Source organism: Chelonia mydas, chromosome 4 (genome assembly GCF_015237465.2).
Source record: "Chelonia mydas isolate rCheMyd1 chromosome 4, rCheMyd1.pri.v2, whole genome shotgun sequence".
Classification (NCBI taxonomy): domain Eukaryota; kingdom Metazoa; phylum Chordata; order Testudines; family Cheloniidae; genus Chelonia; species Chelonia mydas.
The window spans coordinates 35507625-35522048 of NC_057852.1; the positions used below are offsets into that span (position 1 = coordinate 35507625).

Genomic DNA, 14424 nt, shown 5'->3' on the forward strand with positions numbered 1-14424 from the left:
AGTTATAGTCAGCATTAGGACACATTTTGTTGGTGAGGAGCTGGCCAGTGGCTGGTTTTTCTGCATCTCAGATATGGTGACCCTAGTCACCACGCCCCACAATTTCTAACAGAAACCCTGTTGTTTTCCGCCTATCTCCTATGCTAGGAATTGTGGGTATCTTCCTGCCTTAGATCTCTGACTGAGCCAGATGCGGAAAGAGTAGGATTGAATCTTCACTTCTGCCACCCCGTGAAGAATTGCCTATTTAGGCCTTAAGAAGGTCAGTGGTCTGTACTTAGTAGGCCCTTAGAGACCCTTGTGATGGGGAGCAGTTACATGGTGTCCCCACAAAGGTCAGGGAGAGAATTGGAGGGGCTCACCTGGCCTCAGGGTGCCAGGGAAGGAAGGGGCGAAGCCAAAGACAGAAAACCATTTCAGGTGAGAATGGGATGGTTCTGGACCTACTGCCTGTAGCAAAGGGGCTGTTGCGACTGCCTGTGCTGCATGGGGGTGCCTGTGGAAGTTGGAGGATAAAGGGGATAGAGTTGTTCAAAAAACATATGATCTGGTCTACAAAAAAACCTGTAGATCTGGGGCACTGTTTGAGCCTGCAAAGAACATGAACAAAATCCTGATTTTAAGTGGCTGCTGGGAGGTTGGGTTTGGGTTTTTTTTTTGTTTTTTGGGGGTTTTTTGTATGAACATATCCCAGAATCTACTTTAGAGACAATGTAACTATTAAAGAGTCAGCTGCATTTTATTCCGCTTTCTGCATCACCAGCAAAATGAGATCAGATCAGTAGCAGAGATCTGTTTGCAGGACCTGTCTTTCTGGTGTTGATGTAAGAGGAAGAAGGAACATGTATTCTGGTCTTGATTCTAAGCTGCAGCAAAGCTGAGCTCAACACAGCTCTGGAGGTGGGAGGACATAGGGGATGGAGTGGACGCTAATAGCTTTTACCTGTAATCAGTGGTGTGCTGTCTATATATGCAGTGCATGCACTGCATGCCCAACCAGTTGTGCGTTGTCCAACTGGATCTGGCCCACAGGATAGCTCGGTCTGATCCCTGAACGTGCAAATAGACCCAAAAAGAGTCTTCTGCACAGCATAACTTTGCGCACACCATGTGTGTGTAGGTCATGCCTTGCTGAAAATGTCACAGCACGCTACTACCTGTACTCTAAATTAAGCAACTTCAGATTTGCTGTTACTAAGGGTCAGTGATTAATTTAATGATTGAAAGTGTTTAAAATGGAGTTGATTAAATTTTACTTTCCCAAGGATTGTGTGGGGGGAAGGGGTGTGTAAAGGAGCAAAACTACCATTAGCAGCAAAACAAACTCTTTCCTCCTTTCCTTTATTTGCAGTAGTGCTCTTGGAAAATACCATTTCCATTCTGCTCGAAATGCTGACATTTTCAAAATCTGCTTTTCTTTCAAATCGGAATGAAAAGTCAAAATGCTGACATTTTCTGTGAAATGGAAATTCTGAAACATTTTATTTCAATGATATTGTTTTGTTTTGATAATGTCAAAACATCATAGAGCATAAAATATTAAATATATTTAATTAAATATAATAAAGTCAATATTGAAATATAGTATAAAATCAAAACAAAATAAGGCAAAATGGTAATAAGATACTTTTTACCACAATAAGACACTTTTACCATATTAACATAAAATGTTTCTACTTTCTTCTGTCAAATTTTGTTGAAATCAACATGTTCCTGCAAAACATTTAAATGTCATGAAACAGCATATTCTGACAGAAAACTGCTCCATTGGAAAAATAGTTCTAATCTGCCGTCCACAACCTACTAGTACCTGCAATTCTGTTCACTACAAAAGATCTGAACATTCCTTTCATTGAGGAAAGTCACAGGGGCCTCCTGTCTTTGTTGTTCAAATTTAGCATATTTGCTTTTTGGGAGGTGTGGATTTCTTTCAGTAGTTTTTCCTCCTCAATTTCCTACAGCAGTGATTCTCAAACTTTTGTACTGGTGACTCCTTTTACACAGCAAGCCTTTGAGTGCAGCCCCCCCCCCCCCTTAAATATATAAAAACGTGTTTTTTATTTATAACACCATTATAAATGCTGGAGGCAAAGCGGGGTATAGCTCGCAACCCCCCATGTAATAACCCCGTCCTACAGTCACTATCTACATGTTCCTTCCCCAATAGATTTTAACTAACTTGTCACATTTGGTGTTCTGGTTTTTAAGCACTAATTGTTGATTTTAACCAGCCTGAAGTTGTTCAAGCAAATGGAAAATGCCATTTGTCATCCAACTTCAGAAGAGACAATTGACAACTCAGAGACTTTATTTCTTTAGTACCAATACTTTCAGTAAATCATAGTAGTAATAATAATACTTTCAACAAATTCAGAGAGACTGGATCAACATCAGTTATATAGGGACTGATTTTTTTAGAAGTGCTGAGCACCTACAATTCTAATGCAGGTCTATGAGAGCAGTGAGTGTGCAGGACTTCTAAAAACCAATCTGATACAGTCCATATCTCTTTGTGAATAGTTTGGAAAATATTATCTTAATCACTTTCTGATAGACCTAGATTTTTAATTTTTTTAATTCCTTGGAGAAAATGACGTGTTTGCCAAGCAATGTTGCACTTTGAAATGGTTGTGTGGATTGTAAGATTTCCTACTCCCATCTTTTCTGTAGCAATTCAAAATGATTTTCATAAACTTAAAATCTTTCCTATGCTATGCTTTTGACATCTTCCTTAGTTACGTTTAAAAACACAGTACATATGGGGAAGACCAAGAATAGAGACTGCAAAGAAAACATACTGCTAATCTATTTTAACTTTGTAACTAAGATGGAGTAACTCGACCATTTTAGAAACGTAGGACATAAGCCCAGAAGGGATATCCTAGATCACGAAGTTCCGCCCCTTCCTATCGCAAGCAACCCCTCCATATAATCCTGTTCACAAACTAATGAAGTTCCATCTTAAACTAATTAGGTTGTTTGCCCCACACTACTCCTATTGGAATGAATTTTAGCTATAAATAGAAATAGCGAGTAGCTATAGAAAACTTCATAACTGCAACAGATACTCTCAGCAAAAACTAATAGCAAGATAAGATATCATCTGTGGTAAAGTCAGAATAGAACTCACATGGTGCCTCGAGGTCTGTTTTACCCACAAGATCATCCTTCATCTCCATATATCCATGTGTGATTGTGTACACGCGCGCACACGTGCATGAACATGCATAAATATATATTTATGTGTAATGAACATATTTATTTACAATTACATGTTATGTTTCAACAACAACAAAAATCAATGTTTCCTATCACAAAATGAGTCTTTTTAAGAAAGAAAGAAAATACATTCGTAAAACAACCATCCATTATGTCATTGTAATTTAGTGTTGTAAGATGTGTACAAGAACACAGACCATTTCCACAAAGGTCTAGATAAATAGAGAAATGATTGTAGATTCATTCAATTCCTATTTCACAGCAACTACATTAGAGTTTGGAGCTAATACAAAATTGGTTTTATGTTTGTTGGGCCTTTGAATTCTCAGACTGTAAAACAATAAAAATTCAAAGACTGATTTTTTTTTTCAGTTTATTTGAGCTACTTGAATTTGATTTGATTTAGATACCCATCAGACGAACTATAGTCAAGTGCATCTTAGGATTTGAAAGTAAAAATATTTGATTACTGATCGAGTCTTAGTGGAACTGTTACACGATTTTTGGCACTCCTGTTATATAGATAGATATATGAGAGACACAATATGAATGGATTTATTATTTTTTCCAGCTTCATTTTGTACTTGTAGTACATAACAAATTGCTTAATGTGACCTACAACCTAGTGTCATCATGTTTATGGCAGTATAATGGAGATCTAAGACCTCTGCCTGTTTCATAGAAGCCCTATCCTGCAATCATACAGTTAGAGGTTAGATTGCCATCTTTTATTCCCACAATTACTTGTGGGCACAAAATTGCAGACTCAAAATGTGAAATCAATTACAAAAATTAGGCATTAAATCAGTAGTGATTGAGGGTGGAATCTCTGGTCTAGTACAGAACAGAAATAGAGCATTTACAGGGGAACTTGTAAAGAACCAAAGCTGTATTTAATTGTAGATCCTTTAACATGGAACAGAAAATGACATCTGGATGGAGATGAGAGATCTGTCAAATCTATTGTCTGTGTCCATATATGCCAACAAAACAATTATCCTATCCACAGGCACCCTTGTAAAGAGTACCTCCAAAAGACAGTGATTTCTAGAATGATAAACAAGCATTTACAAACTGAGCATTTAAAATGCTGTTACCCTTTCTTGAGGCATATGTGAATAAGGAGAAAACATAGCAATATTCCTGCTTACTAGGGAATGTGAGGAATGGCCAGTATACCTAAAATGTTCTAAACCAGCCTGATTTATCGCTAACTCTGCAAAACAGTGGAGGATTGCTAGACAGACATACAGCCAAGAGACACTGCAGCATTTAACATGCTCCCATTGTGATCTTCATTGGAAACTTTTCAAAATGTGGCAAATCCTCTCTCTCTCTCCCTCCCTCCTTTTCCCATGCTCACCTACTGTACATTTAATATCCATTTCAAAATAGCAATGACTTATTCCCGACATGTCTGTGGGATCATTGCACTTCTTGGGCACTGACACACTCAAGGCATGTAATAATCCCCAGAAATGCTCTGCCTGGAGCATCTTCTTGCTAAATTAGGGCTGGCACAATGCCACTTTTCCTTCTCAGCAATGAACCAGCATGGACACATTAAAAGAAGTCAGGGGGTATCCAAAGTGGTATGCAAAAGCAGTGAACTGGTGCCACTTTATAGTTAATACTGAAGAATGAGAAAATTCACACTATCACACAAAAAATGAATCTATGATTTTATTGCACTTACCAGCTAACTACTGCTCTGCTTATGGCCAGATTTAAGAACTTGATCCTGTAATGTGCTGATCATTCTCATTTCCTATTGATTTCAGTGTGATATGCGGGTGCTCAGTGCTTCTTCACAAGGAGTGCTCAGTACCTGGCAGAATTAGGTTCTAACACAGTGTCTGTTGTATGCTTTTGGTTCTAAAGGCAACTCTTATTCAGTGTTCACACAAGTGCAGATCTCTACCTGGCCCCAACATCACTGCTGAAAAACCACAAAGAAGCCAAAGTTTGAAGACACCAACTTCAATAATCTAAAAATGATTTGTTAAAATGATTTATCAACAATCCAATATGATGGGAGGGAGTCATATTGAGTACACCCATGCACCTGGCTGTTTCTCAGTCTCTTCCAGGAGATCTTAGAAATAGCTGGGATACCCTTCTGGGTTAACCCCTTCAGTGACTCCCCTTAGTTCTTCTCTTCCTCAGTTGGCTTCTTCCATCTAACATAAACTATGATGCAATTTCATACATTGATCTTTATCTGATGTCTAGTGTTGATTTTTTTTGGTGATTATATCTAAAATGTTGCTTGTTTGCCATACCTGTAAAACACAAAGGGCCAAATTCTAATCTGTTCCCCCTCTGCAATCCAATGATGGGATTATAAATGAGAGCCTACATTAGAAGTCTTTATACTGTAAGCCATTCAGGACAGGGATTTTCTCTTTTCTGTGTTTGTACAGCACCCAGTACAATAGAGTGCCAATATTCTTTGAACACTACCATCATATAAATATGTAATCATAATAAAAGCTAAAAAGAAGGCTTCACAAACTTTCCATGACAGCAGTAAGGTGCAAGAAAACTACTTTGGGCCTTGACCATACAGACCTGTGCTTGAAAAAAATAAAACTCTCTGGGAACCTTCAATCACTCAAGGGATCCTATTTTGCCCTTTTAAATGTGTTCAACTCCCTGATAAATTAGTAGCAGAACCCACAGTAGCTTTCACATGGTTAACATCTGGGATATTGCATTCTGATAACCCGCTCATCTTTTTATATCTAAATTTCTTCCATCTCCCAAGACAGCCACTCCACCAATTTATGTTCTAATTCTCTTGCCTGAATACCTCCTCTTTCTCAAAAAAAAAAGTCTATTTCAGAACATCAGTGTTGTCTTTGGCATATCTGACAAGCCTCATAAAAACTGTAATTGCTGCATAATGGACCAGCCGAACTTCTCCATGCTAAAGTCTCCATACAGCTAGAGAAGGAGCAAATATTTTACTCTTTGGCATGGATGTGAAAAGTATGGTCAAGGTTTTAACCACACCCATCCACACACACACCAACCACATTTTTGAAGTTATAAAGTGGCCCATTCTCTCTTACAGTGGTTCTCCTTTTATATCTACAATTCATAAGAACAGCCATACTGGGTCAGACCAAAGGTCCCTCTAGCCCAGTGTCCTGTCTTCCGACATTGGCCAATGCCAAGTGCCCCAAGGGGAATGAACAGAACAGGTAATCATCAAGTGATCCCTCCCGTCGCCCATTCCCAGCATCTGGCAAACCGAAGCTAGGGACACCATCCCTGCCCATCCTGGCTCATAGCCATTGATGGACCTATCCTCCATGAACTTATCTAGTTCTTTTTTGAACCCTGGCCTTGGCCTTCACAACATCCTCTGGCAAGGAGTTCCACAGGTTGACTGTGAGTTGTCTGAAAAAATACTTCCTTTTGTTTTAAGCCTGCTGCCTATAATTTCATTTGGTGGCCCCTAGTTCTTGTGTTATGAGAAGGAGTAAATAACCCTTCATTATTTACTTTCTCCACACCACTTCTGATTTTATAGACCTCTATCATATTCCCCCCCTTTAGCCATCTCTTTTCCAAGCTGAAAACTCCCAATCTCATTAATCTCTCCTCATATGGCAGCCGTTCCATAACCCTAATTGTTTTTGTTGCCCTTTTCTGAACCTTTTCCAATTCCAATATATCTTTTCTGAGATGGAGCGACCACATCCACACGCAGTATTCAGGATGTGGGCATACCATGGATTTATATGGTGGTAGTATATGACTTTTAAAAATCCCAAAATTTTTGCACAAAGTTTTCCTCCCATATATTGTCTGGGAGGAAACTTTAGAGGACACTTCAAAACCATGCACACCATTTATGTTCCATCTCCAGTCCTGGATTTGACCCAGTCTTTGACTAGTAGTATATGTGTAGCTTCCCACCCATTTGGGTGGGTGGTGAAAGGGGTATATTTTGCCCTGGTGAGGAGGAACACTCAACAGAGCTCAATAACAAGGTAAAGTCCAGTGTGTGAGTACTCTAGAGAGACAGAGTCCCCCCTGCCAGTACACAAAGGAATGTTTACTGAAGGTGGAGCAACCTGTCCTACTGGTCTGCAGGTCTTCTCTTCTCTTTCCCTCCAGCACATATTACAGTGGTTTATAGAGGATGTAAGGGTGAGCAAGACCAACCAGAAAGGATGAAGAATAACAGAAGGAGGAACTGTCCAAGAAAGCAAGAGGGGAAGAACTCAGAGAGAGCTTCCATAGCTCCTCTGTTGCATAGCTGGTGCCCCAGTTAAATGCACCCCCACTTCTGTTCAATTAGGCTGAATTATAGCCCACTGCTAGCATCTTTCCACAGGGGGAGAAGAAGAACTGCTCAATTTGTCCTTCCCTCTTAAGGACTGATTGTTCACTCCTGTGGATAGTTAAAGTGAACGTAAATTGATCAGAGTTTTGGCTTTCAAGAAACATTGTTCCCCTGGGCTCCGGGCACATGGCTCAGCTATGAAGAAAGCTGTAAAGAGTTCTTCCAATTTCAGGATCTGGAATGCTGGTCACCTATATGGCCTGCGGGAGTCCTTGAGAATCCTTGCATATTGCAAGGGGCGGCTGAGTTCATTTGGGAGGATGGGGGTTCACCTATCAAACTTGGGGGGTGACATATTTTTGGGCTGCTACACAAAAGGCCATTGGAAGATGTCTGGATCACAGCTGGGTTTAGGGCAGGAGGAAACTAAACTAATTGCTGATGCCTCCTTGTGGCAGATGTCCAGTGCAGGTACTCCATAGGGAAGGCATCCAGTTGTCAGATAAATGGCCTGGTAAAGGACTTAAAAAGGAGGGACTGGTTAAAGGAATGGAAAGGTCGGGGGTTTGGGGCTCCGATGGTTGGAACGGCAGGGAGCCAGCCCACCGTAAAGGGTTAAGGCCCCAGCAATGGATGTGCTGGAGGGACCTGGATGGAAAAGAGGGAGGAGCTGGTAAAAGCCCCTGGGTAATTATGGAATAAACATGGGGTAACTGCACTGTACACTTTTAACTTCTGGGTAGTCCCAGACATCTAATAATAAAGTTGCGGCCTGATTAGATCCATATCAAGTATCTCCTGTCCTCCTTTCGGTATAGCTGCACAAGGCCAGTACCATCCCACCCCAGTAATCCAGGATCCTTCTTCACATGAGTTAAAGTGCCACCTAGTGGATTAGGACTACATAATCAACAAAGCAGTTTTCTTGGTATCCCCCCCCCTTTTTTTTTTTAAAGCTCCAAAAAGAGTTGAATTATATCTGGCAAAGGCTATTAATGGATAAAAGGCATGTGAACTTTAGTGATCAGACTGCTGCATAATATCCCAGTGCAAAGAAGAGCAAGGAGCATTTTTTTAAAAATGACATACCTAGCCAAGTAGGGTCTGTACTTTGTTCCTATATTTCTGCTGGCAGAAATGCTGCTATAACATTTTAGAAAGCCTCCGTGTTCTCAATTTACTGTGAATCAGGTCTGGATCAAGCTATCATTATGTTGTTTTAAAAAAAAAACGAGATTCAGGAGAAGTAAAACATTATGGCACATACTATGCAATCCTAAGATTTGTTTGTAAAACATCAGTGTCTTTGTGAGCCATCTTCTCGTGTGTTCCAATGAATAACTGCACTCTATATTTGTCTCTGTGAAACATATAGAATATTACTTTAGTGTTTACCTCTCTCATTCCTTCTCCTTTTTCTCTGATTTCAGTACCTCTTGATCACTGTGGTTATTCTTCCGATCATATGTTCAAATTTTAGCCATACTGAGTACATAATATTCTGAATATTTTCTCAAAGGAGAAGGCAAAGAGCTATTAAATGGCAAATACTTTTGCTTTACAGAAATTCTGCCTGACACAATTTTATTTTACATTCTTCACTAAATAAAAAGTTAAAAACAACAGTTGAAAACATGCAAATTTTGCCTTTTTTCCTTTATTCCTAACTGAAAATTCAATAATGAAGGAAAATTGATTCTAATGACAGTTTTTACACCATTTTTTTCAAGTGTGAAGTGTAGTAAGAAATTCACAGGACCACAATAAAATAACCTACATTGTTTACTTTGGTCAATTTGGCTAATTGCATTCCTTTGTTGAGAATTCACATTTCATGTTGCTTTTTACCCTTTAGTTATTAGTACCATACTATTCAAAGATGTAAAACTCCATTAGCTTATTGTCTGTTTCCCAGGAAGTGCAAAATTTAGCTTCCTTTCAGAAGACACACCAGATACGATATGCAGTGTAGTTGTTGCTGTGTTGATCCCAGGGTATTAGAGAGACAAGGTGGGGTGCGGTAATATCTTGTATTGGATCACCTTCCATTGATGAGAGAGACAAGCTTTCAAGCCATACGTCTTTCTATTCCCAGACCTGAAGAAGAGCTCTGTATGTCTCAAAAGCTTGTCTCGCTCACCAGCAAAATATGGTCCAATAGAAAATATTACCTCACCTACCTTCTCAAACCAGATGTTACACTAATACTATTACATTGGGACCTTGTCAAAAGGCTCAAAAGTTGATCTACTAACTACATTTATATTTACCAATATATAGTATTAATGCAATACACACAATGTTAAAGCTTTCTCCTTAGTAGGTGTAATATGAGCAAATATCATATGAGGCAGCATAACTTCACTGATCCACAAGTCCACCATCAGCACCTCCAAAAGGCTGTCCTGTGTTCAGAGGTCTACCCTTTATACCAAGGGTGGGCAAACTTTTTGGCCCAAGGGCCACATTGGCGTGCAAAACTGTATGGAGGGCTGCGTAGGGAAGGCTGTGCCTCCCCAAACAGCCTGCCCCCCATCCCCTATTCGCCCCCTCCCATTTCCTGTCCCCTGACTGCCCCCTCCTGGGACCCCCACCCCAAACAGCCCCCCCCGGGATCCCACCCCCTATCCAACCTCCCCCTGCTCCCTGTACCCTGACTCTCCTGTCCTATCCACACCCCCACCCCCTGACAGGCCCCCCCCCGGGACTCCCACTCGCTATCCAACCCCCCCTGCTCCCTGACCGCCCCAGAACCTCCACCCCATCCAACTGCCCCCTGCACCCTGTCTCCTGACTGCCCCCCGGGATCCCCTACCCAACCTTTTCACCGCCGCGTGTGCGCCACCTCTGCCCCCTTACCATGCCGCGCAGAGCAGCAGGAGCTCGCAGCTCCACTGCCCACGCAGCCGCATAGCTGCGGGAGAGAGGGAACAGCAGGGGAGGGGCCAGGGGCAAGCCTCCAGGGCCAGGAGCTCAGGGGCCGGATGTGGCCTGCAGGCCGTAGTTTGCCTACCGCTGCTTTATACCCACTAACAAGGATATTTTTAAAGCAACTGAAAATCTGCAGAGATGACCCTAGGTTTTGTGTTGCTTTTTGTTTGTAGTTCCATCTTCCAATGCATCTGAGACTGGATTCCCCTCAGCATAGGCACAAGTACCCATCCTGCCTCTCATCAAGCTGTAGGCCACCTTCACATCTGAGATCTGGAGACCAGACAGAGAAGGAAAGGGAGCATACAAGAAAATTCAGTGTCCTCCTCACCTCAGATTAAGTATTCTCAGGTGCAAAGGCTGACCAGCTCTGCAGCCAAGAGCCAAATCCTGCAGATCACAACAGCAATTAATCAATTATTTGCCAAGAGAGAAATGCAAAAAATGCATGGGTGCTGGAACTGGGGGTGCTGGTACACCCCCTGGCTTGAAGTGGATCCCATTATACACAGGGTTTACAGTTTGGTTCAATGGCTCTCAGCACCCCCACTATACAAATTGTTCCAGCAGCCCTGAAAAAATACATAAATGTTTAGGGGGCAAAAGATGACTCTCTCCTTCCCCCTTCCCCCACTGAGAGGAGGTGGTTAAACAGGGACAAAATCTGGCAACTGTGGTATGCCACAGGATTCAGTCTGACAAACTTCCTTTTTGATATGAACTGACCAGATTAATTCAGCTGGTCCATGCCCTTCCTTACCTGGACACAGCATTGCAGATGGCTGCTGACTGCTGTTGTATCAATCCTCATTGTCTGACTGACTGGCAGACTGTTCAAATGACTTAGTCACATTTACATTAAATCATGAGGGTCATCTGCACTGGCCTGGGGATGGAGGACAAGAACCGCGCAGGGAATTGGGGATGGAGCTCGGGCTAGTGCAAATGCGTCATACAGGTTCCTGTGCAGTTGTAAAGGTCAAACAGCATAAGGACACTTTGGGGCATCTAAATGGCAAGTTGAAGAGAGTTGTCTGTGTAAACAATTTTTATTCAGCTGAAGTTATATGAGCCCTTGATTTTTAGTACAGATAGTTGAGTATTCAAATTATACTGTAGCTGCTGACTGAAATGCTGAACGTCCCTGCAACAACTGAAAGGCAACTTCTCTTGTCTAATCCTTTCACTCTCCATCAGCTTGACATGGGAAAAGAATTGCTTTGTGTGTTATATGGACATCAGTTTTGACAGCATTCGGTTAGAGTGGGTCTCAGGACAGATAGCAGCAAAGGCAAAAATGTTTCATAGGAAAAGTTACCTCATAACAGAGATCTACACAGAGAGGTCTGTAGTCAGATTTATGTACTGAGAAATCGAGTAATCACTGATGTTTCATGCAAGTGTCTCCAAAGCTTGGATTTAACTGGATCATATCAACTGAGGGAGAAGAAACAGATGCATCTCCAGAACTGGAAAAAACAGGGCAGGACAGGAGTGCAATACAGGAAGAAATGATGTGTGATGCACATGGCATCTGATTTCAATATGACTTGCCCCCCCCACCCCCCACCCTTTGAAAATGTATCTGGAGTATGCCGTTTGTTTTAATGTCCATGAATTACTTGATTATTAAATTAAACATGACCACTGTGTTCCTATTGACTTGGGAAAGAATTGCTGCTTTTGTAACATTATAAATGGAGTAGTTAAGTAGATTTACAACCCATTTATTCAAATAATTCTTATTATCTTCAAATGTTATTCCAATAGGTCTGGCACCTCACAATAGCCTCATGCCTCTGTCGTGAGTTAGCTGAAGAATTTTGAGACTTTTTTTCTTTCTGTCACTCTGGGACACAACCTCTTTACCCTGGCCCCCATCTATTTCTCACTTGGCATTTTGGATGCTAGTTGTAATTCCTTGGCCAGCATTGCAGTCTTTGAAGTCAGAAAAAGAACATATCCTTCCACATGATCAATAGGCATTTGAACGTCAACTCATCACAGCACTATTTTTAAAAATAATTACAAAAGTTTCCCGAGAGAGAGAGAGAAATGAATTCCTAAATGGCTGGGAATTCATCAGAGGACAGTGGGATGAGCAGATTAATTGGAATAAGACCTGTATCAAACTGTTACACAGTACAATGCTTACATTCTCATTGTTCTGCATTCTAAAGCTTCGAATTTTCTGCAGTGACACTTCAGGGGCCAGTGACAGGAATCCCATTTGTACATTACCATTGGGCAACTTATTTGCCTTTCTTTTAGCTTACTTTTTCTTTTTACCAGTGGTAATCCAAGATAGTGATACCCCCACATCTTTATCCATATTCATCCTGTATTGCCAGACTTTAAGAGACTCATCCCAATTCTGAATTGCGTGCAAAGTCTAAGGGAACAGGCCTCGTACAAGGGATCTCCACTGAGACTGTGGAAGACATATTCCTCTCTAGAGGGGAGCAAAGTACATAGCCCAGATTCTAATAATCAAAGGGTATATAGAAAATTAAAATGTAAATGTGGAATAGGAAAAAGAAATGGAGAGAATGAAGATGAGAATCCTATTAAAAAATCTCAGCCTTTGATGGGGGTTAGAGAACAGGGACTGAACAGGGAACCTTTTTTGAAGCTCGAATCCTCACTAATTTAGGTTCTCTTTCACTAATTTTGGCCCTAGTACTGCATTCAGATGTGCACATTAATTCAATGGAGCTCTGCAGGAGCACAGGGGTCCTTCCTTGCATAGGGGATTGCAGGATCAGGGCCTTATTAAGTGGCAGACCCGAAAAGATTCAGAGATTTGGTTCAGATAATCAGCTAGAAATTTCAGCATTCTTTCATTCTGCTTGAGTCTAGAAATCAGTCTGGAAATCTCATGACAATGGGCATTCTGGTTATTCCTGATTCAGTTCAGGGAAAATGCAAGAATAGTGTTTCCTACCCTATTTGTGTACTTCAAATTCTGGTCCAAGCTAAGTGCAGGAAGCCTAGAGGAGCTCAAAGATGGAAAGATAATTCAGTGTTTTCAAATTTTTTTAATGATTTGGGTACAAATTGAAATTTGTTGGAAGGATATAATTGGTTCATTTTTAACCAGGCCAGTTTACCCACTTGTGAATTAGGGAGCTCCATTATTCTATTTATTGAACTCCCATTGAACCTACCAGGAATTCTGTGCTTAGATGGATAGCTAGATTGGGTCTTTAGATGTTCGTTGGTAATTCTAAGACTACAGCAGCAGTTATTAGCTCAAAGAATTGTGCACCAAAGAAAAAATGAAAATGCAAAAACCAAAACGATCACAGCAAATCATTTCAGTTCTGGTCAATACTAATAGCTTCATTCTTTGTTTTTACTCCTGTGTGTGAAATCTGTATCCAAACGACAGTCCATAAGGTAAATGCTGCCATCTAGAGAAATGTAGAGAGATGCCGTAAAATTCGCTTAGTGATATTTTTGTTTTTCATGGAGCCTCAGGAGCAGCTGATCAAGGATCCTTAAAATTAACTGCAGTGTCAAGGATGCAATCCTTTGGAATGCCTCTCTGCTATCTGTTTACTCTGAACAGCTGAGCAATTACAATAGAATTTCAGAAAAGCAGGGAGAAAAAAACCTGATAAATGGATTTGGGGCGGGGGGGGGGGGGGTGAGAGACTTTCTCTTGGACTCTTAAAATTATTTCATGACCACAGGGTTGTGGGGTTTTGTGGTTTTGTTTTTTAAGAAAAGATTTTACCTACATTTATCATGTTTAAAAGAAGAAATGCAAAAGGAGTTTGCAATATTTTCTATGTATTGTTCGTCTTCCTCTTTTTCATGCTACAGAGCCTCTCTGTTTACTCTCCAAGAGGTTTTGAAAGAAATGGGATTGAAAAACTCAAACATAAAAGCCAAGCACAAAGAAACCATTGAAAATACCTGAAAGACAAGAAAGAAAAGTGGGATTTACCTTGTCTCAGTATATTATATGTGCA

The 14424-nt window shown here is 40.8% G+C and overlaps 1 long non-coding RNA gene across 7 annotated transcripts in view; it reads left to right on the forward strand.

Moving 5' to 3' along the window:
- LOC122465568 overlaps positions 1-14424 on the forward strand; it is a 144181-nt gene that overhangs the window by 83638 nt on the left and 46119 nt on the right. For 3 of the 7 annotated variants that reach the window (XR_006290501.1, XR_006290500.1, XR_006290503.1), the window contains one exon: positions 148-262. The exons of the other annotated variants lie outside the window; for them this stretch is intronic. This is a non-coding gene — a long non-coding RNA (uncharacterized LOC122465568). The remainder of the gene's footprint in view (positions 1-147; positions 263-14424) is intronic. 7 annotated transcript variants of the gene reach the window in all.